A 19,259-nucleotide genomic window follows, 5' to 3' on the forward strand; every position below is an offset into this window, starting at 1 on the left:
GTTACTACTTAATTTCTACCTCCTGCTTTTGAAACTTTAGCATGTGTGGAAGGAAGGAGTGCTGGTAAGAGTTAGAAGTGCTCCTTTTGAGGCAAAGTGGCAGCTTTTTCCCCCCGTCACCATTTATCCATCCTGTACCCTCTTCCACTCCCACGCTCCCCTCCTACCTCCCATCCTACCCCCACCCCACCCCACCCCCCTCCCACCCCAGCAATCACCTCACTGTTGTCCATCAGTCCTACCGTTGTGGGGCATCATATGGTGCTGAGAAACATGGAGTGTACAACCTAAAGCAGAGTCCAGACTCTGGAATTCTTTCCTCTGCCCATTGTTTTCTCTTCTGAAAACATACTCCAAAGATGAGGAAAACGCTTGTCCCCATCTTCCTCATTTTGCCCAACTGATGAATATTTCTTGGGCACCTGCTTCGGCCCAGGTGCTGTTCTTGGCCTGGGAGATACAGGGGCAGCCAAGATCTGTTCTAGCAGAAGGAAACAAAATTAGCAAGAGAACAATAGTATATTAATAATAGGAAATAAATTATTTATTTCAGACAGAGAAAAAGATAAGAAAATAAAGCAGGGTAATGGAAGGTATTGTATTCAAGGGAAAGTCTCTTTGAGGAAGAGGCATTTGAGATGAAACTTGAATGATGAAAAAGGACCCAGTCCTTTAAAGATGTCATGAATGGGTTTCCCAAGAAGGGGAGGAGCTAGTGGGAAGGCTTAAATCTGAGCACGAGCTTGATGCATACAGGGGCCTGAAGGAAGCAAGGAACATGGTGAGGAAGGATTTTATTTTAATAAGGTGGAGAAACCATGAATTGAAATGAGCCAGAGGGGAAGCAGGAAGGTCAATTAAGAGCCTATTGTTTATTTTACTTAGCGTAATAATCCATGCTGTCGCAAAAGATTAGGTTTCCTTTCCGTTTTGTTTTTTTTTTACAGCCAAGTAGCGTTCCACTGTGTAAATGTACCACCGCTTTTTGATCTTCTCCTCTACTGATGGGCACTTGGGCTGTTTCCAGATTTTGGTGAATCTAATGAATAAAATAAACTGATGAACAAAATAAAAACAGAGGCATGGATACATGGAATAGACTGACAGCTCTCAGAGGGGAGGAGAGAGGGGGGAATTGGATGAAAAGGTGAAGGGATTAAGCAAAAAAGAAACCCATATACATAACACATAGACACAGACAACAGGGTGATGACAGCCAGAGGGAAATGGGGCTGGGGAGGGGCAGGTGGAGGTGGGCAAAGGGTGGATGGCAGGGGACAGAAAAAGACTTCTCTTGGTGCAAGGGGCACAGGATGCAGAGTGCAGATGATGTTTTATTGAGTTGTACACTTGAAACCTGTGTGCTTTTGTGAACCAATGTCAATCCAATAAATTCAATAAAAAACAATAATAACATAAACTTCCCACTCACTCTTCAAAGAAAAAAGAAGACCCTATTGGAGTAGGTCAGGGAAGTAATTAGGAGGGCTTGAACTTGGGGGACGTAATGGAGATACAGCAAAAAGGAAAAAACAGGGATATATCTTGGAGGAAAATCTGATAGGACTTGCTGATGGACTAGATGTAAGGAATGAGAATGAGTTAAAATGATTGTTAGGGGGGTTTCTGTCTGAGCTACTTGGTGGATGCTAGAAATTTTAAGATGAGAAACTCGGGGTGGGGTGAGGAAGACACATGCTGAAAGGTGCAAGGAAGAAAATGTTTTTCAGACGCCTAGTTTGAGATGCCAGTTAGACACCCGTGTGAGATGCAGAGGAGGCAGGGAGCCACGCAGTTGGAGGGCAGCTCTGGTAAGGGTGTAGGTTTAGAAGTTCACCCATAGATAGATGCTAATCGAAGCCATGAGATTAGATGAAATCACCACGTGACAGAGAGAGTAAATAGAAACAGAAAGAAAGGTGGTCCAAGGATCAAGGATCCCTTTTTCTCCTGGACACTTAAAACTTACATATTTTGCCAACCCTTTAATAAAGAGTTACAGGAGTACAAATACCTTAGATTCTAGAAGCTTACAAAATGTGGTTGACAATTCATGCATGTGGTATTTGTTTGTGAAAATACTGAGCTATATATGGACCAATTCCCACAAAAACAAATAACAGTGCTGCTTTATTACTACACATTGACCTTCGACTAATCACAACCAGATCTGGAAAAATACAAATGATTGCATTTGGTTTCTTAGAACACTAGAGGGAGATATATTCTCCTGCAAATTAGAGAGAAAAACCTTATTTTTTTTCCTATGGAACTGTTACCATAGACTCATAGAATATCTTAAATTTTGATATTTTTGCAATAATCAAGAAGTTTTTCATGTATTAAAGCTTAAATAGACTACACATGCTTGGCAAGTAACCCAAATTCTTTGTTAAACCAGGCTTTACTAAAGGGCTATTCTGTGTGCCGTATTTTCACACGGTACCTTAGTCATTTTTCTCTTGTGCAGTGCAAAGCAATAATATAAAAGTCAGTTAATTTTTATCTGAAGAAATAGCCAAATGACCCAAGGAATTCTGGTAATATGCTCACTGTAAGCCAAAGTGTCAAAAGCGCTGACTCTTGACCTTATGTCTAAAGACTTCGGGAATGTGCTGTATGTACTCCATCACACTCAGTGTTTGTCAGGTAGGGTAAAGGTCATTGGCACTGACTTCATTCTGGACTTTTTATTTGCCCAATAAAATGGTCTTTGACTTTGCTAGGTAATCGCATAGATATGTAGTGTTTTCACGATTGCTTGCAGCAGCTAGAAAACTTTCTCTTTATTTACTTTGGCAATCTTTCCAAGGAACATACTGTAAGGCCGTCCTCTTTTCCTGATCAAAGTTTGAGTGAGAACCCTCTCCAGCAGTTCTTAGCCTACCAAATACTTTATTTGACCTTGTAACTAATTTAATAAGTCCTCTTTTCTATAACTTCAGGACTGAAATGCTTCTGGTAATTAAAGGGGAAAATGTGTTTTCTGCCTCTAGGGAAGAACATAGTGTAGGAAAAGAGGCTTTTTTTCTGGAATCAGAGCTATTATGAATCCTGACTTCACATGGATGTTAACTAAACTCAGTGTGATAATCATATCACAACATATACCTATATCAAATCATTATGGTGTGCAAGTAAGATTAATACAATGGTGTATGTCAATTATATCTCAAAAAACAGTCCGGACTTTGACTCTACTAGTTGGTGAAGGTAAACACGTTACCTTGAGTCCCTGAACTAGCATTTTCTTTTCTCCAAATTAGAAACACAACCTTTTAAAATTATTGTAGGGACTGATTCAGATAATGTATAAAAAACATCCAGCTTAGCTCCTAGTAAAAAGCAAGCATTCCAGGTTCAATGGGCCTTCCTCTTTCCTTCCAAGAGAAATATTTCATAAAATGACCCTATAAAATCCTATGTTCATAGATTATGTGCTCTGAAGTATTTGTCAAGTGTTGGTGATATGTACAGAATGTGTCCCGGACTCATGTGACCCAGAGTACAAAGCGTGGGCTTGTGAGCAGGGGAAAAAGGGGGGCACTGAAGTCTGGTGATGACTATTATCCCTGAAAGGAATAACTTCCCCTTTCTTTCCACAAGTGTAAATTCCACCTTCCTACCCCCCAATAAAGGTCCAGTTCAAATCCTCCTTTCTCCAGGAGACCTTCTCAGCCTAAATAAACTCATCCCTCCAAACACTTAAACATTTACCCAATTCAATCATCTGGCAACCGATGCCTTGCATTCCTGCTGAACCATTTCTCTTGCCCGTATCTCCCAACCTGACCGATGCCTGAGAGGCACGGTTGCCCCTACGTTGTACACCGGTTGCCCTTACGTCGTACACCGCAGTGCTCCCCTTTAGCACACGTCACAGCGCCCTACGCGAAGCAGACGTCAGTACAGACTCGGATGTATTTCCATGGCAGCTTTCCTTCCACTTCGTTGCATGCAGTTTGACAACAGACCTCACACAGGTAAGTGTGTAGGTAGGTTTCAATCATTCTTCTGACAGCCTCTGAAAATTATTTCTTTACAGAATAGATTCTTAAAAAGAAACAACCGAAAAGTATACATATGATGCTTACATTTGTGCTGTTTCCTCTGGTATTCAGGCCATGATTTTTGCGGAGTAGTCACTCTCAGAACAGATTCATTTCCATGCTGTGATGGTCATCACTTACAGATATGCTATAGCCGAGAGAGTGTATGGAAACATTTTCATCACCAGCAAGACACTTTTTCTCTTTAAACCCCTTAGTCAATTCTCATTATTGGTCACAAAATGGAGGAGTGATGATTTGACACCCCTGTGCCATACATAACTCCATTTTTACACACATAGAACTGAAACAGACGATGAAGTTTTATCATTATTTACATTTAAACTGCAGAATAAAAGGGTGCTAGGGCTGGAATTAGAATGCCCTTCAAGGTCATAAAGGGTAAAGAATGACACATGAAATGGATCACCTGTTCCCAAGCGTGTCAAACCACAACATAGAAAAGTCATAATCCTAAATTTTGACTACGTAGCAGCTCTGTGATGTGACTCACTTGCAGTGTGGCTCTTCTTTGGGGTGGTCCCACCGTTCCACTAAGGAGCACCTAGGCAAGGTCACGTGTTCTTTAAGAGGACAATAAAGGAATGTACCTTCAAATACTAATAATAATTGAAGTAACATTATCTTCAAAAGAGTTGCATGGTGATGTATTTTTAAAAGAATATTCAGGTACTGGCAAAAGTTTTTAAAAAGTAAATGCAAAAAAAAATGGAACTTCTGTTTTTAATCACTCAAAAATCTCTTAGCTGCTAAATTGAATGTTTAATTGGCACTTCTAAATTCTATACCATTTCTCCTTCCTTTCATCTCCCAGATCCTCAAGTGGCTGGTCTTTACCTGTTTAACCCATTTTCCATTTCCTTGCCACTGATCTCCTTGAAAATCCTCTATTATCTGACTTCAATTGACACAATCTATTGAAAGAGACTTAATATCACTAATGACCTTGACCCACTTCTCTCTTTTTTTTTTTTTATTACTCTTCAGAATTTGATGCGGTTATTACATCCTCCTTAAAATTATATCCTTCCCGGCTTGCATGACTGCCTAGCCTCATGCTTCTAGTTCTCTCACACTATCCTGACTCGTCTTCCTTCCCTGTCCATAATTTGCAGAGGGCTCTGCTGGTGCCACCTCCCATCCAGTGGCTTTTCACCTCAAGGCTTAGGGCCCCTGAGTCCTTGTCCCCAGCTATCTTTTGTCTCGATTGAGTACCTATCTCTTGTGCCCATTTCCCCTTTAATTGCCTTACTGTCCAAAACTACAGACCCATGTTCCTTATAGAAATTGTATAATGTCATGTGAAAAAGCACAAGAAAGAAAATTTAAAACATCTTTCAACCTAGTACTTTATCACTGTCAATATTTTTCTATCCCTTCAGTGTGTCCACTGTTCTGTATCCACCTATCTATTGAGTGATGGCTCTCTCCATTTGTCACCGCTGGATGGGCTAGTAATAGTAACAAGCCCATTACTATTATGTGGCTTGTTTTTAAAAATATTTAATCATATAAGCATTTTCCTTGCCATTAAGTATTTTCCTGCAATAAAATATTTAATAATCACATGCTATAAACCTTTTTATCTGGAAGCAATATTTCTAAGTTTTCCCTCAGCTTTAACTTCACAGTCTGAAAAACTCATATGCTGTACTTTTCTCTAAATCAGAATTATTGTTTTCTTCTTGGTATTCATAACGGAGTTCTTAATATTACTTTCTCAAGATGCCTTAAAGTGGTTTATTTATACCATCTATCTTTTTTCTTATACTAATATTTCTTTTCTAAGTGCACCAGATCACTAGCTAAGAGTAGTCTTATTATGTTTTAAATTTTTATTTATTGATTTTTTTTTAGAGAGAGAGAGAGAGCCAGAGGGAGAGAGAGAAATTTGTTGTTCACTTATTTATACATTCATTGATTGATTCTTGCATGTGCCCTGACTGGGGCTCAAAACCAAATCCTTGTTGTATCGGGACAACACTCTAACCAATGGAGCTACCTGGCCAGGGCACTAAGAGTACTTTTAGATATGAAGCAGCATTGATGATTAATTAGAACATATATTAAAGTACACCAACAAACGTAAGACCTTTTTTTCCCTGACACATAATTTCCATAATATATGGTATGGTCATGGTTTACTATCCGGGTTTAAGCCAGAAACTTGAAGATAGAGGCTGGTTAGAAGTAGCACCATGCAGAGACTCTCCAGCAACATACAGAGTCTCTGAACCAGTGCACACGGATGGAAGCAGTCCAAGTAATAGGCCCAAACTGCCCACCGCTTATGGCTTGTGTTGTTACCGAGAAGTCAGCAAATATCATTAACATTGTTCACCAATACATAAAGTGCTTTTCCTCTGGCTGCTTTTAATATTTTCTCTTTTACATAAATTTTTAGCAGTTGGATTATGAGATGTGTTTTGATTTGATTTTGTGTTTATCTTGCTTCATGTCACTAATTTTTTGAACTATATTTTTCATCCAATCTGGATGAAAAATTTGACCAGTATTTCTTCAAATATCTATCTGCTCCAATCTATATTTTATCCCTCTGATAATCCAAGTATATAGGTTGGGGCAAAATTAGGTTTACAGTTGTGAGTGCACAAAACACAGTTCATTCTTATATTATTATTTATCAATCATTGTATTATTTTCTACTTCTGCCCCACCCTGTGTATATCCTCATTGCTTCCTCTGTTCCACGGGTCTCTAAGGACCCATCCACTTTTTTTTTTTTGGAGTCTTTGTTTTCTGCACTTCCATTTTGATAGTTCCTATGCCCTGTCTTCAAAGTTGTTGTTGTTGTTTTTTTTTCCTGCAATGTTAAAACTATCTTAAGACAATTTCATTTTACATAATGTATTTTTCAGTTCTAGTATTTCTATTTGATTCTTTTTTTAAAGATTCAATTTCTCTGTTGAGATTCTGTGTGTTGTTCTTTCAGTATGTTTAGCTTTTCTTTTAATCATTGAGTATATTTATAATATTGTTTCTAAAGTCCTATCTACAAATTGCACCGTCATAATTATTGTCTGTTCTATTTATATTGAATGATTTTTTATCTGCATAACTGGGATTGGTGTACTTGGCAGTTACCAAAACCTCATTGGGTCTTTGGTCTGTGGGGTAAGAACTATCATATTGGGAAGGCCAAGTAGCAGTCTCTGGAACTTCCCTCCACCCCCAGCAAAGAAGGTATATCAAAACAAGTATCACATCCTGGGCTGAGGAGGTGGTACGGGGACAGATGGTGGAAACTAGTGCCATCCCTAAGTATGCAAAGGAGGAATAATTTTGCTGGAGTTCACAGCAAAAGCTCCGTTGAAGTGTAATCTATGGCTTCTGCCTTGGTGCTCTGGACAAAAATAAAACACGTCAACATGGAAAACACAGACATATGTGCAACTGCAGCAAATACTAAAATATGAGAAGAAAGCATTACGGACAGTGTCATGTCCACATGCTTGAAACCTAAATGACATAGACAAATTCCTAGAAAACAATGGCTTACCAAAACAGACTCCAGAAGAAATAGAAAATCTGAATGATCTTATAAGTATCATTGTAATTAAATCAGTAATTAAAAGAGGTAAACACCAGCTCAGACAGTTCCATCTGTGAAATGAAATAGTCAAGGAACTTATTCTAATCTTAGACTTTTCCAAAGACTAGAAAAAGAGGGCAATATCTCAACTAATTCAATACGCCCGACTGATCCTTGCTAGTAAAATCAGACAATGACAATATGAACAAGGAAAATCATAGGCCATTCTCACTATGGAAAAACCCCAAACAAAACAGTAGTAGGCCAAATTAAATAGTATATAAAATATTACAATGCGAGAATTATTTAACATTAGGCAGACCTATTAATATAATTTACCTCATTGTGATATAATGAAAATATATTTGGTCATTGTCCCATGTTCTTGGCACAGAGCTCATAAAACCCTTGGAATTTCCTGAGGACTAAGAATGTCTTTTATTATTTACAATGAGCCCCTTTCTACTATACCTTCAGGGTGGGAGCTGGTGACTGGAAAGACTAAGCACTGGAGTGTGTTTCAACTTTCAGTCCCCTGCCAAATCGCTGAGCAGGGGAGGGATGCGTGTGGGAGGAGGGCTGGAGACAGTTCCATTACCACTGGTCGGAGAGTCCATCAATCATGCCTATTGCATGAAACCTTGATAAAACAATCTTGAACAGCGAGTGTCAGGAAGCTTCCAGTGGGCGAACACATCACTGCGCTGGGAAGGTGGCGTCCCTGGAGAGAGTACCCAGGACCTCTGCGCTTGCACGCCTCGTGGCCCGCCACCTTGCCTTAGGCAGCTCTTCCACTTGGCCGTCCCTGAGTTGTATCCTTTATAGTAGAATCGTGATCATGATTGCAGAGCTCTCCTGAGTTCTCTGAATCATTGTATGGATTATGGAGCCCGCCGTGGGGAGTCAGGGCAGTGTGGCTTGTGACTGGTGTCTAAAGAGAGGACAGTCTTGTGGCACATAGCCCTGAACCTTGGGGTACACATTAATGGGGAGTAGTTAGTGGCAGAATTAAATTGAATTTAGTAGGACACCCAGCTAGTATCAGAGAATTATTTTGGTTAACGTATTAAAGAAGAAAAACTATAATTGTTTCAAGGATAGAAAGAAAATAGTAGCAAACCCTTAGGCCTGTGTGTCTAGACCCCACACTAGTACACACCGGGTGTACGGCAAACAGGGTGCAGGTGAACCGGAGCTTCGGAAGCTTGTAAAAGTCAGAGCCCTCAGTTAGTTGCTTCTCCAACTTAAAGCAGACTCATCCACTTTTTTCTACTATCATGTATGAATAGTATAATTTTCTGTATGTACTACCAGGTGAAAAAGTGCAGATTTAAGACAAAATAGATGAACTTCACTCATATAGGTCATTCTTTTGTCCTATTGTTCTACTCCCCACTCATTAGTGGATGAAATCCATTAGTTTCGTTTGAGTAAAGCTTCTCTATTTAAAATCTGTAACAACTAGGAATTTGCTCTGTTTTTTCTCTCCATGCCCAAACTAATGAGACACGGATCATGGGTGAGAGCGCATTTTGCAAACGTCAGCTGGTGGAGAGTGCACGCGAGCTCTGTGCTCCACCTCTCATTACCTTGCCTTATGCAGCTCTTCGATTTGGCTATTCCTGAGTTGTACCCTTCATAGAAAAACGGAGATCATAATTATAGAGCTGTCCTGAGCGCTATGCATCCTTCTATGGAGTTACGAACCTGTGGTGGGGGGCGGTTAATCAAGGTGGGGATGGACGGAGGAGTGTTAGCAAGCCTATTTGACCTCATACTCATACCCTCCAAGGTACTTGTTTTTAGTAATCAAGCTGAGATTCTTTTTTATCTCCAATGGCCTGAGTAGTTCAGAACTTAAGTTGGAAAGAACTATTTTATTTATTGACCTTTAATATGTCAATACATATAATTTCCAAAATGAGGAGTTATTCTTCATTAAAATCAATAAATTAGCCAAAATTGAAACCAGTTCCCCAATGACTTGCAAACTTTCTATCTACTGCAAAAGTTTTCATAAATGGTCCTTTTCCTGACTGTATTCTCTCTAAACTGGCACAGGAACCCCCCCGAAAACTCTTTCATTGGCCAACTCTACTCGAAGCCAGCCACTTGCCTTCATATCCTCCTGACCGGTACGACACTGTGGCCAGGGCCAGATGGCCCCTCAGAGCAAAGCTTGTTGCCGTTCCCTCTCCGCTCCCACTTCCTTCTTGCTCTATGGGAATCTTCCTTTCTTAGGGGATTTCAATAACTCCGCCCCATGACCTAAAGTCATGCTTGGTAAATTTCCAGCCTCATTTTTCTTTCTATTTTTTAATCTTCCTTGGCCAAGAGCCCCTTCTAGAAATCAACACATCATGACCTTTTTCTGGCACGTGTACCTTCCAGATGACCCTTATGTGGAACAAACTTAGAAAATTGCAGGCTCATTTCAGTAATATGGCACTGAGCAAGCTATTCTCTTTCTACCCCCTTCTGTAGGTGTTTATTTAGGGTCTCACCTCTGTCAGGGGAATCTGCCATCTGCCTTATAAAGAAGAGAATTTCCACTGGTCAAATTTCTGCCAAGGCTTTGTCCCATCACGCCTTTCCACCCTGCCACTCCTCCCACACACACACACACCCCCACACACACACTATACCACTACTAGCATCTACTCTAATAACAGATATGAGACGCTCCTATACTAAGAGATGGTTAACATTTTCTTTCGTCACAAAACATTATCTCTGTAGGTTGGCACTTTGGATTTTTAGTAATAATCTTACATAGAGTGTCACACTGGGCAGTCACAGAGGGCATGTACCTAGTTAAAGATATGCAGAAGGTCTGCTCAAAAACAATTCTTGTGGGTTCAGCCTTTATTAAATCCTCCCCAGGAGCTGATATTTTGGTAAAGAGAAGCATGTGAAGTTTCCAAAAACAAAAGCATATGTACCCAATGAAAGGATAGAATTTCAAGGCCTGTAGAGTAAAGCAGCTGTTAAATGATTTACGGGAAAATTTCTACAAAACATAACAGGCTTCCTACTACAAAGGAAATATTTTCCTTCAAGCTCATAATATTAAAGTTCAATATGTTATGTACTCAAAACACCTCTCTGAAAGAATCTAGGATTTTCACAGTCACCTTCACCTTAGAGTCTTGAATCTTGTTCCATGCCTCTGGAAGGCCGGGGCCCCACTGGTGTGAGATGTGTGATGCGTGTTCTAAACTCCAGGGACTCATTCCTTCTGTGCGGTTTCCAGTAGCAATATCAGAGGCTAGGACTTTGCTTCTCGGGCATACAAGTGACTCATACTAAACTAGGCAAATCAGATAACCTCTCTTTCAATTAGAGAAATTATCTTAGACCTGCCAGCAGGGCACTGTGTGACTTCCAAGGCCGTGAGGGCAATTTCAGAGCAATACTTGCAGGGGGCGCCAGAGAGGAAGAGAAAATAGACTGTTCCCGGAACTTCTCTTAGCTTTCTACGTGGATGATCAGCATGCAGAGGACTTTCTCAGATGTCCTGGCGTCTGAGCACTTCGGCCCAGTCCTGCTGGACGCCAGTGAAAGTGACAAGAGAGTGAAGGTGACTCCAAGGTGTGCAGCACCTTGTCTTCCACGGTTCCACAGCCCAGAGCAGTGACCTGTGGGATCACCCATGCAACCCAATGGGCCACAAAAGGCTCTTAATACCTACCCAAATCAAAACTTCCCCCCTTAACTTCCTCCTTGACAACTGACCCACAAGACTATTCATTAGGATTTATCAGGAACATCTTGGACACATTGCAGTGTTGTATTTACATGGGAAACACCCTTTGGCTCAAATACAATGAGGACCTCACCTGCACAAAGGGCACCACGGACCTGCTGAGGGGTAATTACTCCCAGAGACTTTGACCCACACGGGGAAAGCAGGCGTGGCCGTGGAGAAGAGACAGAGTGCTGCAGTCTGAAGTCAAAACAGCAGGTGTCCCTGCCACTTGCCTCCTTTACTAGTTTGAACATGCTAGCCCGCCCACCTGTCCCTCCATGTGCAGAGGTGCACTGGGCCTCTGCCGCAGAAGTCCTCTTCAGCAGACAGCTTTTCATCTGGTTCCTTACTAATGGGGACGAGGCTGTTCTTAGCTGTGGATGTTCAGACAGCAAGGGCACTTGACTTCAGTCTGCACACCTATTTTACTGAACCTCCAAGCTAAACACCCTACTTTTCTAAAGAAATGAGCATGTATGGTCCGACAGCAACAAGAACCTTGATACAGAAACAATTGGTTCAATAATTAGGACAGCCCTGGCCAAGTGGCTCAGTGGGTTGGAGTGTTGTCGCATACACCAAAAAGTTGTGGGTTTGATTCTACACCAGGGCACATACCTAGGTTGCAGGTTCGATCCTAGGTCGGGATGTGTACAGGAGGCAGCTGATCAATGTTTCCCATCTGCCTTCTTCTCTCTCTAAAATCAATAAACATATCCTCAGGTGAGGATTAAAAATAGAGTAGAATAAAATAAAATAATAAAAAAACAAAAATAAAGTAAAATAATGCATTTAGGACCTCTCAGTCAATGTCCAGGGCTTGACTGTGATATGAGTGGGGACCAGGCTGTCCAAGAGCGGGCTCTGGCCCAGTGTCCTGAGGCCACTCAGCAGCGAGAGTTGGAGTCCCCTGTCTATGACTCAGCTCTGCTCTGCTCAGGAGAGATAAATTAGGGGCCACGTGCTTTACTTTTGGTGACGTAGGTTATTTTGGGGGAAATGTAGAAAGTACTTTCAAAAAAAATGCCAGCAAATATGAAAGGTCATTATCTGAAAAGGTGCATATTTAGCCCATGATGAGAACTTTTGCCTTCTTTATAAAAAATACTATTTTCAAAGTTGTCTAGAACTGTTTACTGCATGGACCCTCTGGGTGGCACTGATAAGGCGAGAGTCAAATGCCACTTCCAATGATACTCTGCTTAGTCTCAGTGAGAGCACTCCCCGCCTCAGGGGCTGCCACCCCAGGCCCAGCTGAGGGGCAGCTGTGAAGTCTGTCCGGATCCAGCAATGAATGGTCCCGGGGCGTAGTAGCTCCATGTGGCAGGAGATACCTTGGAATCAGTTACAGAGCTATTGTTTCAGATGTTGTTAGATGGCCCTCTGTGGGTGTGCGTGTTCCCGGGACAGTGGGCCCCCTTGGTTCCTGCACTCTTCCTTTTGCTGATGGACCCCTGGCCTCATTCAGGGAGCAGGCAGCAATGTGCTCACAGCAGTTAGGCTCTGGCCCAGGGATGAGTCATGATTGGCTGTTCTCTTCTGCCAGTTATTGGTGTAGGGATCAAACCAAAAAAGAAACACTGTTGAGAGGCTTTGGAAAAAGGGTCCCCTCCCTAATTAAAGGAAACTTGACATGACTGCACAGCTGAATTAACCCACCCAGCAGCCCTCCCTCTGGACTTTATTTGGAGGGAGAATAAACCCCTTATTGTTTAAACCCTGGTGGGTCTGGTGGAAATTGCAAATAAAAGCATCCTAATTGGTACTCGGTAAGAACCTGCATTTACTTTCAGTTTCCCGAAGAGTGTCACAAAGCCCCAGGCTATTAGCTCCTATATAAGCAGAGAAAATAAGCACTCGTAGTAAGCTGTGTTATGTGAGGCAATTGCAATTGAATTTGCTCATCTGTCAAATGGGTATAGCAGTAGTAACAATTTCAGGTTTTCTGATAAGTAAGTTAGGACAGATAAAGCTTAAAATAGTGCACAGAGTAAAGACTCAATGTGAATGTCAAATGTCATTATGGAGATGAGGCAAGAAGGCTTGATCATTCAGGCAAAATTAGGGCTACCGATAGGAATGAAGGGACAATTACTTGCAAAGAGAAAGATTATGGCTGAGACCAGTGACATAAAGGAGACAATAGCTGCAGGTCAGCAACATCTTCGTCCCACTCCTCCTCCCCCTCCCCCGAACGAGTGTGAATGGGTCATCCTTTTTGTCTCCGAGGCTGGTCCAGTTTACGTGACATGGTAAGTTGAATAATGATCCTCCCCACCCCCAGAGAGGTCCATTACCAATCCCCGGAACCTGTGACTAGGTAACCTTACATAGCAAAAGGGACTTTGCAGATGTGATTAAGATAGAAACATGGAGGTGGGGAGATTATCCTGGACTATCCATGGAGGTCCAACGTTCTTATAAGGACAGAAGGAGATCTGAGTCAGTAGTGGGAGGTGCACTGACGGAGCTAAGAGGCTGTAGCATGGGAGGAAGGGGCCACAAGCCAAAGAGTTCAGGCCATAATGGAAGATAAAAAACAAGGAAACCGATTCTCTCCTAAACCTCCAGAAGGAACTCAGCCCTGTCAAGAGCTTGAATTTAGATTTCTGACCTCCGGAACTATAAGAAAATTAATTTGTGTTGTTTTAAGCCAAATTTGTGAAAATTTGTCACCCCAGAAATAAGTAACTAATGTTTTTGGGTAATCAAGTGAGACATGTCCCCAACCTCCTTGTGTTAGTCTGGATGTTTCTGGGGCAAGTAACAAAAGCTTCAACTCAAAACAGCTTAAACAGTTAAGGATTCTATTATCTCAAATATTAAAGACAGAGTAACAGAGTCAAGGTGTTATAGGTTGGTTACCATATTTAGCCATGTATAATGCACACTTTTTTGCCCAAATTTTTGAGGGGAAATAAGAATCCACATTATACATGGGCATAATGATTACAGAGCATGGGTATAATAATCCCACGTATAATGCTTACAAAAGAGTGGGTGTGCATCATACACAGCAAAATCCAGTACTTCAACAGGTCAAAGACATTAGGAGAGATGCAGGTTTTACCCAAATTCCCCCTCTGACATTCTCATCGTCAAGGTTTTGTTCCCTCATGTTCAAAAATGGCCTATATCCTTACACATTAATGTCCAAACCTTGGAAGACACAATTACTCTTTCATGTGTCCCTTTTTAAGTTCCAGAAATATTTCCCCAGAAATCCCCAAGCTGACTTTGTCTCTTGTGGCATTAGCAAGAATTGAATAACTCACCTGTCCCTGAACCAATCTAAGAAGGGGAATGGAAATGTAATTCACCTCCTGGACAATGGAAGGGCTAGCCCGTCCTGAAGGACTTGGCAGCCTACTTTCTGGGTTGCATTAATAAGGAAGAAGGATGGTAGATGGTACACATAGCAAATGCGTACTTCCTACGCTCACTTTTGAGCGGACGGCAACATCAGAAAAGGAAACTCTTCCAAACCAGGGGAGGCCTGCCCTTCTGCTGGAGTGTGCGCATGTCTGCAACCCCCACTCTTTTTGCTCAAAGTCTTCTGACCTGGAAATGCATTCATTTATTTAATATTTTACTTTGCTTAGAAGAGTCCCTAACTACATGTTTATTGAATCGTGTCAGTAATTGTTACTTTGTGCCTCCAATGGTATCATTTTCTTGTTGTTTGATTCTCAAGAGTTGGGCAGGTATTTAGAATCTATTGGAGATCTCATTAGCAAGATGGTTTAAGTAAAATATGACATATGCACTGAATGTGACATTATTCTTAAAATTCCTAATAAAAAATGAGAAAATTCTTAAATATAATGAAAAGCATAGAGGCAAACAGAAGGCAGAAGCAAAATTGTGTTTTATATTTGATCTTAACATTGGAAAATACTTATTTTTTTTTTAAAGACTAAAAATATATATATCCCCCAAATTCCCATTAACAAGAGAAAGGATAAATAAATTGTGGTATTGGTTCATGGTAAAGTTTTTAAATGAATAAATTTCAGTCACATAAGCAAGCCAACATGGATGAATCTTAATATTCTGTCACTAAATACATCAAAACAAACCAAACTAAATATTACATTATTTAGACAACATACATGTGCATGTGTGTCTGTGTGTACATGATAAAATGAAGAAAAGGGATGGTGATAAACACAAAATTTGGGACAACAGTTATTTCTGGCAAGAAGACACAGGGTCGAAGAGGAAAGGGGGGGAAAACAAACGGATACAAGTCGGTTACTGGTAACATCCCATTTACCGAGCCGGGCAGTGGGTCCTTTGATATTCATTACGCTGTATAATGAAGAGGAAACAAAATAAAAGATGGTCGTGCATGACCAACGACGAGAGCCACAAGCAAGAATCACGATTTATTCAATTCTCACCGTTGTTAGAAGACAAGGTTATGAGTGACTTTTTTCCCTTTATACATTTCTACAATATCTCATTCCTATGATTAGCATTACACTTTTAAATTTTAAAAACAATATACTGACCTAGAAAACCAGTAGGTGTAAAAATTTGAAAGACATTATTCCTGAGTCTGGGTGAACTAGAACTACCAAAGGTAGATCAGGCCATCGAACCAAAAGCTAGGGTTTAGTGAACACTAAGCTGAAAACAGTTGGTGATAATTATTTAGGCCTGATTATATTTTCTTAGTCCTGACGATTCTGCTTCTCTTCTGAGAATGTGGCCACACTGGGCCCGAACAGTAAAGATCTGATGGTGTTATATTCTCTTACAATAATAATAGCTAACACTGATTGTTACTATGTGCCAGGTACTGTGCTAAGCTCTTTTCATTCGTGGTCAGATTTAATACTCACACAAAACGGGTGATAGTTACTAATATTGCCCGAAATTGACAGATGGGGAAACTGAGAGGCAAAGAAGATAGGTGCCTTGCCCAAGATCACATAACTCGTAAATAAGGGAGCTCGCAATTTGAGCCTGGGTTTAATATGGATTTAGCCTCCTGAGAACACCTAAAAAATTCTTCCAAATGCTGATCTTAATAAATACTTATTTACCGAAGTGGAAGTATAATAATAAGTCCAAGAGAAGGGGCTAGAGATTTGTTCTTAGGACCAGTGTGAAGGTACATTTAGGGGCATAATTTCCCAGGGCATGGATCTGGAGACAGGCTGGAGAAATGCAGATCCTGAGGATATTAAGAAGGCAGAACACAGTTTATATCCTGACCTGAGAATGTTACTGGAATTCTCTGTGGTTCATTTCCTCAGAGATTGTAAAATGGAGATAACAGCAGTACTTACCTTACAGAGTCATTATATGTATTGAATCAGCTGATCTATGTATAGCTCTTAGAACAATGAGCCAACACTGGGTCTGGCATGGAGAAGGCACAGACTCCGTCTGGAACATTCAGTGAGCTAGCATTCAGGGAGCTCTGCCGGAACACACAGCTCACTGAATGTTAGCTATGGTACTTCTAGTAAGTATTTCTCAGGATGGGATCTTTTTTCATTCTCTCATTCTCTCTCTCTTTCTCTCTCGCTCGCTCACTTGTTGTACATTCATAGGTTGCTTTGAATTATTTGGGAAGTGAGACAAGGTAAAAATAAATATAGACTTGAAAATAACCCTTATAATATTAATAAATTCACTTTTATAATGTTAAACAGAAGCTTAAAATGTATAAGCTGGTGTTCTTTTGCATTTAGAAAAAATAATTTTAGGAACAAGATATCTGAATTCAGGTTATGGCTTTGTCACTACTATACAGTCTTGAATAAGCCTCAATTCTAGCAGCCTCAGTCTGCAGACAGTAGAAATGATAAGGCCAGGATCACCTACGTGAATGCCTTATTCTGGCAAGCCTGGGCAGAAACGTTCTTTCATTCCATGATTCACATTGGATGAGCACCTTCTCTGTGCCGAACTCAGTGTTGGAGGTGGGACAGGCAAAGTTGGTTACCTTGAGGAATCCAGGCTGGAGTGTCATGAGTGTATGTTTGTGATATAGTCTTTCCTATAAGTCAGCCAGGCAACTGCTCGGCTAGCTGCCTGCTGAGCAGCCCAGCACCAGAGAATAGACAAGAGTCACACACAGTAACTATGCTATTCACTCAGCTTTTATTGAATGCAGGTTCACTCAAAGTAGAACATCAACATACATTAATATCCCACTCACGCGCTAACAATCTAAGAGAAATGTAACACACACACAGCAATCAATGGGAAATAACGAACCCGAGTCCCAGAGTCTCAGTCTGCAGGTCCAGGAGACAGCACGGTGGGCACGGGAGTTGTCAGCATCTTGCAAGGAAGGATCTCTGGGGCCAGATGGGCAGCCAGGCAGATGAAGTCCTCAGTCCAGCAGGGCAGAGCCCCCATCAGCCAATGCCAAGGGAGATCAGCGTGGCATGGAGCAGCACTCCGGTGTGTGCAACTCGGCTGTCTCAGCAGTGGTCTGGAGTCTGCCTCAGTTATACCTTCAAAGTGGTATACTCCACCCTTCTGGGTCTTTTTGATAAATATTTTGGCACCCCTGCTGGCAAGAGTGGAATTTCCCCAGGAGCCTATCTGTGGGTGGTCCTGCTCTCCAGACGTGGCTGCTTTGACCACATATCTTAAGTGTGTCTCCTTGCCAGATGTGTCTGCTCTGACGTAGGTAGTTTTCCTCTTGAACCAAAGAGTTCATGGCTGGCTGACAGCCATTTTGGTTGACATGAGTGACTCCACTTTGTTTTCTATACCTTATACTGTCTTAATCAAACCAATGCCATTTTCCTGGTCCTGCTCTCCACATGGAGGAACTGAGATCCTGGGCTGAATGTGTGCGCGCAAGTGAGCATACAGGGGTGGGGAAGGGACCGGAAGTGCATGTTCTAGATGCAAATGACAATTTTCAAATTCTGGAAAATTCACCAATACACATGGGGAGTAATAGCTGGCATTATGTTGGCCATTCAGAAAGTTTCTTCTCTTTTTGACATAAAACATATGCCTGTTTCCATAAGACTTTCTTCTACCTATAACTGCTGAGTGGTGGGGGGGAAATGGAGACAACTGTACTTGAACAACAATAAAAAAATGTGAATAAAAAAATAAAATAAAATATTAAAATGTGCATTTTGCATTTGTTTTGGAGCCTTTAAGATTCCATAAACCTTTAACTCAACCTCTCAGGACAGAACATTTGTATTTGTTCAGCAGAAATTTTCTCACTGTTTGTCCAATTATTAAGTTAGCTAGATAGAAAATAATGATATTACTACTCTTCCATGCCTATGACTCTTGACATATTTTTCCGACATTTTTTAAAAAATATAAACTTTGTTCATTAGCTGAAATCCCATTTAATACTATCCAATATCAAAGGCAGGATTTGATACACCAGTTTCCTTGGAGAAAAGAATGCGGGTCTCTAACTCAATTACAGATGGAACTGAATTTGATAGCCGAGACTACTTGCCAATAATATTTTTGCAGCCACAAATAACCTGGTGACTCAGCATTTCAGTTTTGAGTCAGGTCAGAAGAAGGTCCGCTCCGAGTCTTCTTGTCGTTCACACACACATCTCTGCAGACGTCCATTTAGTGCCCACCGTGGGCACGTCCATTCAGAGCATGGAAGCCCACCGGGCTGCCCAAAGCATCTCAATGTTTGACATCTCAGTGTCAAACACGAAGGCGCCCTTCACCCCCCAAACTCTATAGCTGTGGTATCTAAATAAAGGAGGAGGACTGTTATAAAAACTGAGGTTCGGCTGCCTGTAGCCACAAAAAGCCAAACTTGCGAGGCAGGTGTAGGTGCAAAAAGGAAAGAGGTTTACTGAAGAGCTGTACAACCTGGGAGAATGGTGGTCTCCCGGCTCAAAGTCCATCTCAACCTCCTGTTCAC

At 41.2% G+C, this 19,259-nt stretch overlaps 1 long non-coding RNA gene across 2 annotated transcripts; it reads right to left on the minus strand.

Moving 5' to 3' along the window:
- Positions 1 to 866: 866 nt before the first annotated feature.
- Positions 867 to 17,887, minus strand: LOC123480114 (uncharacterized). Of its 2 annotated transcripts, XR_006655990.2 has the most exons (4): positions 17,606 to 17,887; positions 11,990 to 12,069; positions 4,095 to 4,197; positions 867 to 1,039 (listed from the first exon to the last, which is right to left on the minus strand). It is a non-coding gene; the product is annotated as an uncharacterized lncRNA (long non-coding RNA). The 2 variants fall into 2 exon arrangements; XR_011650898.1 differs by lacking the exons at positions 867 to 1,039; positions 4,095 to 4,197 and adding an exon at positions 10,402 to 11,261 and having other exon boundaries at positions 17,606 to 17,882.
- Between the last annotated feature and the right edge of the window lie 1,372 nt (positions 17,888 to 19,259).

The sequence above is a fragment of the Desmodus rotundus genome, chromosome 2, assembly GCF_022682495.2.
Source record: "Desmodus rotundus isolate HL8 chromosome 2, HLdesRot8A.1, whole genome shotgun sequence".
NCBI classification, from domain to species: domain Eukaryota; kingdom Metazoa; phylum Chordata; class Mammalia; order Chiroptera; family Phyllostomidae; genus Desmodus; species Desmodus rotundus.